Raw genomic sequence first — 9,218 nt, 5'->3', positions numbered from 1 at the left:
GCAAACCCCATGCTCTTCTTTCTCCTAACAGTTTGAGTTGCACCTATAAGGCAGGCCATGAAAACACAAGCTTTTTCACAATGGAAGCTGATAACGTTATCACTATAATCCAATTAATTTGACATTGTAAATTGTTTAGAGCTAGGATTTACATAGATTAGTCTTGGAGCTGTGGAAAGAGTGTGAAGGTTGCTTAATTCCCACCCGCTCCCCACCCCCCCAGTACATAACAAGAGGAAGGTCTAACAGATTATGAGTCTGAAGATCACGGCAGCTCTGTTTCGGAGCATGTGAGGATAGTCTTTAGTTAACAGCGTCCCTGCAAAGCACGTGAGTTTTCTTTTCAATCTTTCAGTCTAAAAACCGTGTGCGGGAGAGGCATCACTTCTGCTTTTAAAAGCCTGAGTCACTTCAGAAGAAAACCAAGCGTCGGTGCCTGTAGTTACCATAGTAATTAGGCCTGGCAAGCTGGCTGGCTTCTCATGTTCTTGAGCAAACGTGAAAATCCTGCACAAAACATTTAATCCTCTTGAGAGCCCTTGCCAGGAGGGACTTGCTCCGTGGCCTCGGAGACGCCCACAAGGGCTCAGGGGCCCAAATCTGGACTTGCAACCCATGGCCAATGCCTCGTGGAGGCCTGCAGAGAATTTTGCCTTTACAAAGGCTCCAAGGCTGGGCCGTAGCGGGTGTCATTTTTGCTTTAGACTCTACAATTAGCACATAAATGCCGTGGCCTCCGAGCTTCAGGCCCTAGCAGCTGCTGGCCCAAGTTTTGCAAAAAAACCCAGATGCTCTCAGGAGGGGGTGGGTTCCCTAGGGAGTTCGTGGTCAGGCCTGGGGATGCGTAGGGGAATTGGGGGTTTTCTTCTGCAGAGGGAAGCTAGGCAGTGCTGCCCGCGTGCTGTGCTGGGGGACAGTCCTCCCCTGTTCTGCAGCAGCACAGGTCTCTTGTTGCTTATGGGCCATCTGTGCCTTCCCCCACCCCTCTGGGGGCAGGGAAGGTCAAAGCCCTGAGGCTGGGAACTGCAAACACATGGGGAACTTGACCAGCATCCGTGGGAAACAGTGGTGGAAGGTCAGCGAGGCCGGAGGGAGACGTGGCCCGTACCCACCCACCACAAACTCGCCATGGGGTTTCCTCCCGATCCTTCTGCTTACTAACTCCGGCCCTCCCTGAGGATGGTTTTCAGTCCCGTTCACAGAGCTCTGTCCAGAGCCCAAGCAACGTGCTGAACCGATGCCTCGGACGCTGCTCTCCTGCCGCAGCCTGTGCTTGTTTTCACTTCTGCTGCCTTCGTGCTGAGTCCTTGGGGTTTGCTGCACTTCGTGGCACATGCATCTGCCTGGTTTGTTCTTCAGGCCCCTGGCTCTGGGCAACCCACTCTACCTTTTTTTATCTTGCTTTCCACAAGCTGCTCCCCTGCTTCCTCCATACTCCTTTCTGCTCGGGTTGGGTGGTAACCGGGATTTTTACCTCTCCCAAAACAGATGCATTCTTGCCCTTGGAGTGATGGTGGGTTTCCTAAGTCGGCTTCTGCCTGCGGTGGTGGGAGCAGACAAAGGAGGGCTGTAATGTGGAATGGAGCCGGCTGCATTGGAGGGGTTGTCCATTTGGTCCTTGGCCAGGCCCAACCTATTGCACGCTTGTAGGTGGCTTGCAAGGGCGTTGGGTTCTGCGCCGTCTCAGCTTGAAGGGGCTTAATGTATGTTTAGCCTTTAGGTTTGGGAGACAGCTCCTCCTCTGAGTGTCTGTCAGGGCAGTGCTGTCTGCCTGAGCCTGAAGTCAGCCTTGAAGCAGATCTCCGAGGGTGGGAACTCCCCATACCCTTCAGCTTCACTGGCACAAGTGACTCATTCTCAATGACAGTGACTGAGCTCTCAGTTCAGATGGAGAGACTCCCTCACTGTCGGTGGAGAGCTCTCCTGGGCATCAGGGGAATCCTGCACTGAGAGGTGGCTCTGAATGCATACCCTGGCCCGGGTGCCACAGTGGCACTTGAACTGGATCCTCTCCCCAGGACGGGTTTGCCCCTTCTGCCGAGTATATCAGTGCCACCGTTATCCCCGGGCATCGATGGCATTGCCACTAAAGTGGGGGCCACGTTATCCTTTCATTGGCTTCGTGTGTAGTGCAGACCGAAGCCAGCTTTTCAGTGCCTACGCTCAGTTCTCAGCCAAATTTGCAGGCCATTGAAAAAAGATAGATCCCAACCAGAGAAGTGAAGGTGGCCCCAGGCATGTAGTCATGGCTTGGTTTCTTCTTGCTGGGACTCTTTCCTCTCTTCTAGCTCTGCTGTTCCTCCTTCCTAGGGTCTGATTCCTGTCCGGCAAATGCCAAAGTCCAGGCCTGTGAAAGGCTGAGGCCAGGTCTGGATAGAGGTATTCTAACCCACGGCAAAACGCTTCCTAGAATCCGAGACGGGTAGGGTGGGATGGGACCTCTGGAGGTCCTGAAGCAGGATCATCCCTATCCAAGCCGTCCTGTGGGACTTTGAAGATTTGAAATGTAGCCTCTGATAAAGATCCAGATTTGCTCGGATCCGTGTACAATTGCTATCCCTACAAGCCCAATTTGTATGCCAGAGGGGACCCCATAGCACTGGGCTTCTCAGCAACAGGAGCCGTCCACCCGAGCCTAATGGGCTGGGAGGAGTCCACGGTGTAACTGCTGCTTCTTAAGCAAGTACTTTGGGACTCAGCCTCTCCAACAGCTCTTGACGTTAGCCTGCTAAAGGGGCGCGTGCTCAGCCAGCGAAAAATACGCTTTTATTTAAGACACAGTAATGTAATATTAAATGCGAAGGGAAAGGTACATTAATGCAGCATTGTGGTTGGGACTGAAGTGCACAGTGGCAGGAAATGCAGTGGCGGGTTCCCACGCCAACCTCAGCTTGGCACTGTATTGCCGCTGTGCCTGGCTTTATAGAAACATCATCTATATTAATGCCAATGCCAGCCTGATCGAAGGGCATAGATGATGGTTGCTGAGGGAATCGAGGCTGAATCTCCTGACTAGAGCGCAGAAAACCTCACCCTTCACCTTTGCATTAGTGGCTCCATGTTCATCTCTCTGGAGGGAAAGTGTCTGATGGGGAATGCAATCTCCAAATGCATGCAGGAGAGCAAGGCTGGACTGGACTGGACTAAATGACCTTGTGAGGTCCCTTTCAGCCCTGGTTTCCTACGATCCTGTGAACTCCTGCAGACAAGCACTGTGACAAGGGTTTGGCCTGGGGTCAAGTTGTATCCAATCCAACCCCCCACTGAAGTCATTAGGAACATTTCCATTGACTGTCAGGCTTTGATCTGCCCTGTAATTAATAGATGGGTTGACATGAAGTAGAACCACTGAAATGAATCTTCAAAGCATTGAGGGTTTGAAGGAATCAGGAGCCAGTTACAAAGGGCCCCTGGGTTTGGATAGCAAGGGCAAAGACTGACTGATAAAGCTTTAAACAACCTAAGCTAATTGCAGTTTTTGCCCTTTTCCGACATGGAGGGCTCCCTGGCCTGGCCTGCTCTTAACCAAGCAGTGGAAAGCAGCAGGTGCTGCAGTCCAATTGTCAGACACTTCTGCCCTTTATGTCTAGGTCACTTGTCTGCAGCAAGTTTGAAGTATTAAAATATACGTGGAGATTTGCTAGTCTGCAAACGGCAGGAAGTTCTGTCTCATGGGCCCGTGCTGCATGTTACATATATTATACAACTGACTGCTTGATCGCGCAGTACATTTAGACTGGCCGCACATGCAAAATAAGTCATTAACACGTAATAAAAATGACTATAAAAAAAGCCAACCAGCTACAGTTAGTGCTTGGAAATGTGTAACAACTCCAGAGCTGGTTTCTATCCAGCTTCCATTTGAACATGAAGCAGGGCCCATGGGTTTCACAGCTGGAATCCTGGAAAATTCAGTCCCCCAGAGGAAATGCAATTGGACCAAATTAACAAACCAGCAAAGCATTTGCTCACAGCCCCTTTGCAGTCCCCAGTTCCCAGATGCAGTGATACTGCTGCTTCCCAAACAAAATTAATGTGTCCCCGTCCCTACTTCTCACCTGATCAGTTCCTTCCCCTGTCTCTGCTTAGTCTGCCCAGGAGAAGGGGAGGAGTGGCTCCATCCCGGTGTGCGAGTACCTCCATGATTTCTAGAAGCAGATCAATTGCTTAACTAGCAATAGGAGGCGGAGTGGGAACCCGTGGTTGGAAACCAAAGCTCACTGAGTTTGGAATAGAAACTGTAGGTTGTTTCTTAATTTTATTAAGCCACGTGGAAAATTAAACCATGGACCCTTCCCTACGGAAGTGGTGGATTCCCTGTTACTTGCATGTCCTTTTACAAAGATACCCACTCTGGTTTTAAGGGCAGGCTATAGCTCGCTCTGAAGCTATTGGCTTGATCCAGGCTTTGCTGGATGAGGACCTATGACATGGAGGAGGGTGGACAAGATAGCTATGCAGGCCCTTCTCACCTTAGGATCTAGGAAGCCTGTGTTCAAATGGCAAACTCTGCCTCTTGCTTATGCTTTTGCAGTTTCCAGATAGCCAGCCTTTGGTGCTACGGCAGTACAAAGAACATAATAATAACCTATGGCAAGGATTTAGTTCCCTGATAACTGGTGAGCAAAGAGGTCTTTTAATGGCATGTCATAGAATCATAAAATATTAGAAAACAAGGGCTGGAAGGGAGCTCAGGAGGTCACATCTAGTCCAACCCTCTCCTCCAAGCAGGACCAGCCCCAACTAGATCATCCCACCAAGGCTTTGTCTAGCCAGGCCTTAAAAACCTCCAAGGATGGAGATTTGACAACATGTCCTCTCTGCTCTGACTTGAATCATACTTGTGACACTGACAACCAGATCAGGGCGTTTTGAATCTGACTGGACTTCCAGTCCACCAGTAATTAAGAGAATATTCTGGGATTGAATGGAGAAACTGAAGCTAAAACCAGGACTAAGGGAAGGCTGATTTTGAAGCTCTTCGTCACCTTGGCTGAAGTTGCAGCAAACTAGTTTCCTGAGTCACCCTCCCTGATTTAGGTGCATGCTTTAAATGGTATATTTGGAGCCAAGTGTATTCAACCTCCCCGGCGATGCGAGTGGGGGGCAGCAGGCTGGAGGACGTGGAAGCTGCTGGGTGACCTCTCTATCATACCAGCTTCTCATGCTTGTTCGATAAGCTCCTCTAGTTGACTGGGTATCTTGGGGCGAAACATTTATCAAGGGATTACCCCTGCCAGTGTCAGGCGCCAAATCAACCGTATCTCAGGTTGTGAAAGTTACTCTCAGCAGTTTTTCAGGGTGGGAGAGTGTGTTGGCCCCAGCAACGCTCTGGAGGAGCAGCCTAGCACTGGAGACATCAGGAGGATGTGAGCAAACTGTCAGGATAGACTAGGACACCTGAGCATCTGTGGAAGGAAGACACCTTGCAGTCCACAGCTACGCAAAAGCCCATGTTACCTGCCATGGGTGCAGATCCTGGATTTTGGTGCAGTTCTCACAGCTGTTCAGGAGATCTGGGCAACCTTCTCACAAGGGCCTTTCCCCTGGGTCTGTGTTGGCAGAGATCAGTATTCATGGGAAGGAGTTCTCTAAATCCCCAGTGGCAGTTTGAAGCCAGAGGGCAGTGGAGCAGAGTCATTAAAAGCTAGTCTCCAGCACAGGCCTGGCACGGGGTTCAAGATCATATGTCCGGGGTGGTAGCAAGAGGCTTCACCTCCCTCTGGTCTTGCACTGAGCGAAGGGCAGGGGCGTGGGGGTGCGGCATGAGCTTTTTGATACGGTTCTCTCAGCTCTGGGTGACCACTTCTCATAAGGGCTTTCCCCACGGGTCTTTTTGGCAGAGGTCAGCAGTGATGGGAAGTAGGCATCTAAATCCCCCAGTCAGAGAGGCTGAGATTTTAAGACAAGTACCTTGTGAGTCACTGCGGCTTTTGCTAAGAAGTTGGGAGGAACCTGCACCCACCTGCTTTTCACTCTGAGTAGCCTCAAGAGACAGAGAAGCAGATTGCAGGACCGCAGACATGAAACGGTCCCACTCGGTCCAGCACAATGCGGGCAGGATGGCGTACAAGACTCTGCAACTTGCCGTGCCTTTGGGCCTGGAAAGTGTGGACCCGTCTTTATAAGTCTCCCAGACTGTGCAGGAACATGAGTGCTTGTCACTGCTTTATGATGAGTTATAGGGTCTCCAGGGGGCTGGGCACCACCAGACAGACATGAAAACCATTTTGATTCCTTTGCTGGCAATGCAGTCGCTCTCAAAGAAATGGGCTGGAAAGAGAATCTAAGACTTCGCTTACCCCAAGTCCCCCCAGCGAGCGGCTGTGGCTTTTGCAGTCCTGTTTTCCTATTTGTATAATGTTCATTTGACCCAAACTGAGGGAGCTGAACAATTTCTGTGGGGGGACAGGGAAATTCTCAACTCGTGGCACTGCCAAAAGCTCAACGTGGTGGGGGGGAAACCTGAGAAAAAAAATTGCTTGTTTTTGTTAATTTTTTCAGTTGTCATCACAATGCCAGGCGAGAAGTGGGATTTTTAGGTTGTCAGTCTCGCTCTTGGAGGCCTGATGCCGTGTTTCTGTTTGGCGCTTTTAGCAAGTGACTCATTCAGATCCTTTTTCTGATCCAAGTTAAGGAATTGTAAAGCAGGGGTGGCACAGGCGGCCTCGGTGCACAGCATGTGGCAGAGTGGGCAGGGAGCAGAAAGCAGAGTGACAGAGCAGGCAGGAAGCAGGACAGTGGATCAGACAGGGAGCTGAAGGCAGAGTGGTAGATCAGGCAGGGAGGCTGCAGTGAACAGCAGAAAGCAAAGCAACAGATCGGGGAGGGGGAGCAGAAAGCAGAGCAGTAGATCATGCAGGGACCAGAAAGCAAAAGTGGCAGATCGATCAGGGAGCAGAGGCAGAGCAGCAGATCAGGCAGGGAGCAGAAAGCAGAGCACCAGCTCAGGCAGGGATCCTGCAGCAGGGAGCAGAAAGAGCAGGAGATTGGGGGATCCTGGAGCAGAAAGTAGAGCAGCAGATCAGGTGGGGAGCCCAGGGCAGGGAACAGAAAGGTGGTGAGGCAGGAGAAGGCACCTGGAGTAGCACGTCAGGGAGGATGGAGGGCTTGATTGTGGCACGCAGGGGTTGTGGCCTCTACCTGGGCAGGATGTTGGCTGCCGTGGCTCCCTGCTTTACCTGCGGCAGGTTCAGGGGTTAGGTCTTGTGCTGCGCAGTCTTGCAAATAGATTGAACAGTGGACTTGTATAGGATGGCTCGGAGAGGGATAATCCTGCTTCAGGCAGGGGGTTGAATTAGGTGATTTACGGAGAAGCCTTCCAACCCCACTTCTTGTCATTTGGTACAAGACTCCAGTTCAAGCCCCTGCAGGAAAGTACTAGAGCACCTGCCAAAGCCCCATGAACTTCCGTGGGTCTTAAATATAAGCTTCACATAAAGTACGTGCTTAAGTGCTTCTCTGCATAGAGATACTGAGGCTTCGCTTACCCTGGCATGCAAGCCTGTGATCTGCTGCTTTCCTGAGCTGGGGCCAGCATTTGTCTTTTAAATGGTTTTCCCCTGGGTCCCGAGTTGTATCCTTGCTTAGAAAAGAATCTTTCAGCGGAGAATAAAATCAAATTGAATAGTCACTGCGTATGTAAGACCCAGAGCTGAAATAGCAGCTGAGCGCTGCTGGGGTCCTTTTTCTGCATCCACAGATGCTTTTAACAATCGAACTCTGTCTTCAGAGCCGTGCTTGTAACGGGGAGGATAGGATGGCCGTGTGCTGTCAGGTTAAGAAAGCAGTAAACGGACCCAGTGCATGTAACAATGTCAGCATAACGAGGGAGCTGTTTGCGCTGCCTGTCCCTATGTCCATCCATATAAGGGATCCCATACTGTCCCCTCAGCAGCCCCTGATCCTTCCTGGGGGTGCAAGTGGAGAGAAATGCAAGGTTGCCGAAGAGTGCTGGGCTCTTGTTGCGCTTCAGGGCTGCAGGTTAAGCAGCTCCAAAGCATCTTGGTTCCTGCTCGAAGTGATCTGCACCAGAGAGATGGTGAGATGCCTCTGATGTAGCCCAAAGCACCCATTGGCTTCAAAAAGGGAAAGATTTCAGCCTCTGCTCCTGGACAATCAGGCACGCAGCTCCACGGGACTAGAGCTCTTGTCTTGTGTGGTCTAGCAGGTAACAAATCACATGCAAACTTTATTAACTGAGTTTTAATAGAGGGTTAGCTACATTTCCCCCAGGGGGAGGAAAAGCCAGGAGCCGAAGGGCTATGCTCTGTGGGTACTTCCACTGTGTGTAGCCTTAGCTACCATGTTATAAATGACCGATGGCCTTTGGTTTTTGAGAGCCTGTTTTCTTATCCGCGGGGAACCTGTTAGAAATATAACACCCAAGGCTCTTGGTTTGAAAGCATCACCCATTTTAGCACAAACCTAGTATGAAAAGTACCAGGCACTGTACAAACACACAGGCCATGGCATTGCCGGTGCCTCTGTACTGTCAACATCAGTGGTTTTCAACCTGTGGTCCACAGACCCTAAGGGTCTGCAAAGTATGTGAATACCCACACTTGTAGTTCAAAGGGGTCCACACCTCCATTTGAAGTGTTTTAGGGGTCCACAAATGAAAAGAGGTTGAAAACCAGTGCTCTACATGGCTGAAGGGACACAGGCATGCTCAGAGTATGCCAAGGTTGCACAGCAGCCCTGGCACTGGAACAGGAGTCTCCAAACGTGGCCAAGGGATAGACTTGGAAGAGTCACATTTTGCATGTGCTCAGTACAGACTCGTTTGAAGTGAGCTGCTAAAACCTTTGAGGGTCTTGCTAGGTGGGGCATGTTCCCGGGAGGAGGGGAGAGGTGGCGGCTGAGCAGGATCATCTGCAGTTGCATGTCCTGGTGCTATGGGTAGGGAAGTTCTTGCCTCTGCTCTCAATGCCCCAGGCTGCACGGAGGAGGAAACTGTCTAATATAAAGGAGACAGAAGCTGGGAGAGGGTGGGGGGGAAAGTGGGATGGGAGTTTGGCAGGGGGAGAGAGGTTGGAGGGGCAAGGAGGCTACAGACAGAAGAAACAGGAGCTAGCGGACACTGAAGACATTGAGCTCAGATGGAGGCTGAGAACCAGTGGGGCAGGAGGAAGAGGGTGGAGAGGGGAAAGGCGCTATGGGGAGACAGCTGTGGTGAAGAGGCAGGGGAAAGTGGGAGACGTGGGGCTGCTGAATAA

General features: G+C 51.1%; 1 protein-coding gene across 2 annotated transcripts in view; it reads left to right on the top strand.

Moving 5' to 3' along the window:
- The window catches only part of GNG2 (G protein subunit gamma 2), a 117,612-nt gene that overhangs the window by 10,208 nt on the left and 98,186 nt on the right, over positions 1-9,218 (top strand). The gene's annotated exons all lie outside the window — the stretch shown is intronic.

The sequence above is a fragment of the Gavialis gangeticus genome, unplaced genomic scaffold (genome assembly GCF_001723915.1).
Source record: "Gavialis gangeticus isolate Ggan-Ray unplaced genomic scaffold, GavGan_comp1, whole genome shotgun sequence".
NCBI classification, from domain to species: Eukaryota; Metazoa; Chordata; order Crocodylia; family Gavialidae; genus Gavialis; species Gavialis gangeticus.
The sequence above is the reverse complement of the archived record's forward strand: the minus strand, read 5'-3'. Positions and strand labels throughout refer to the sequence as shown.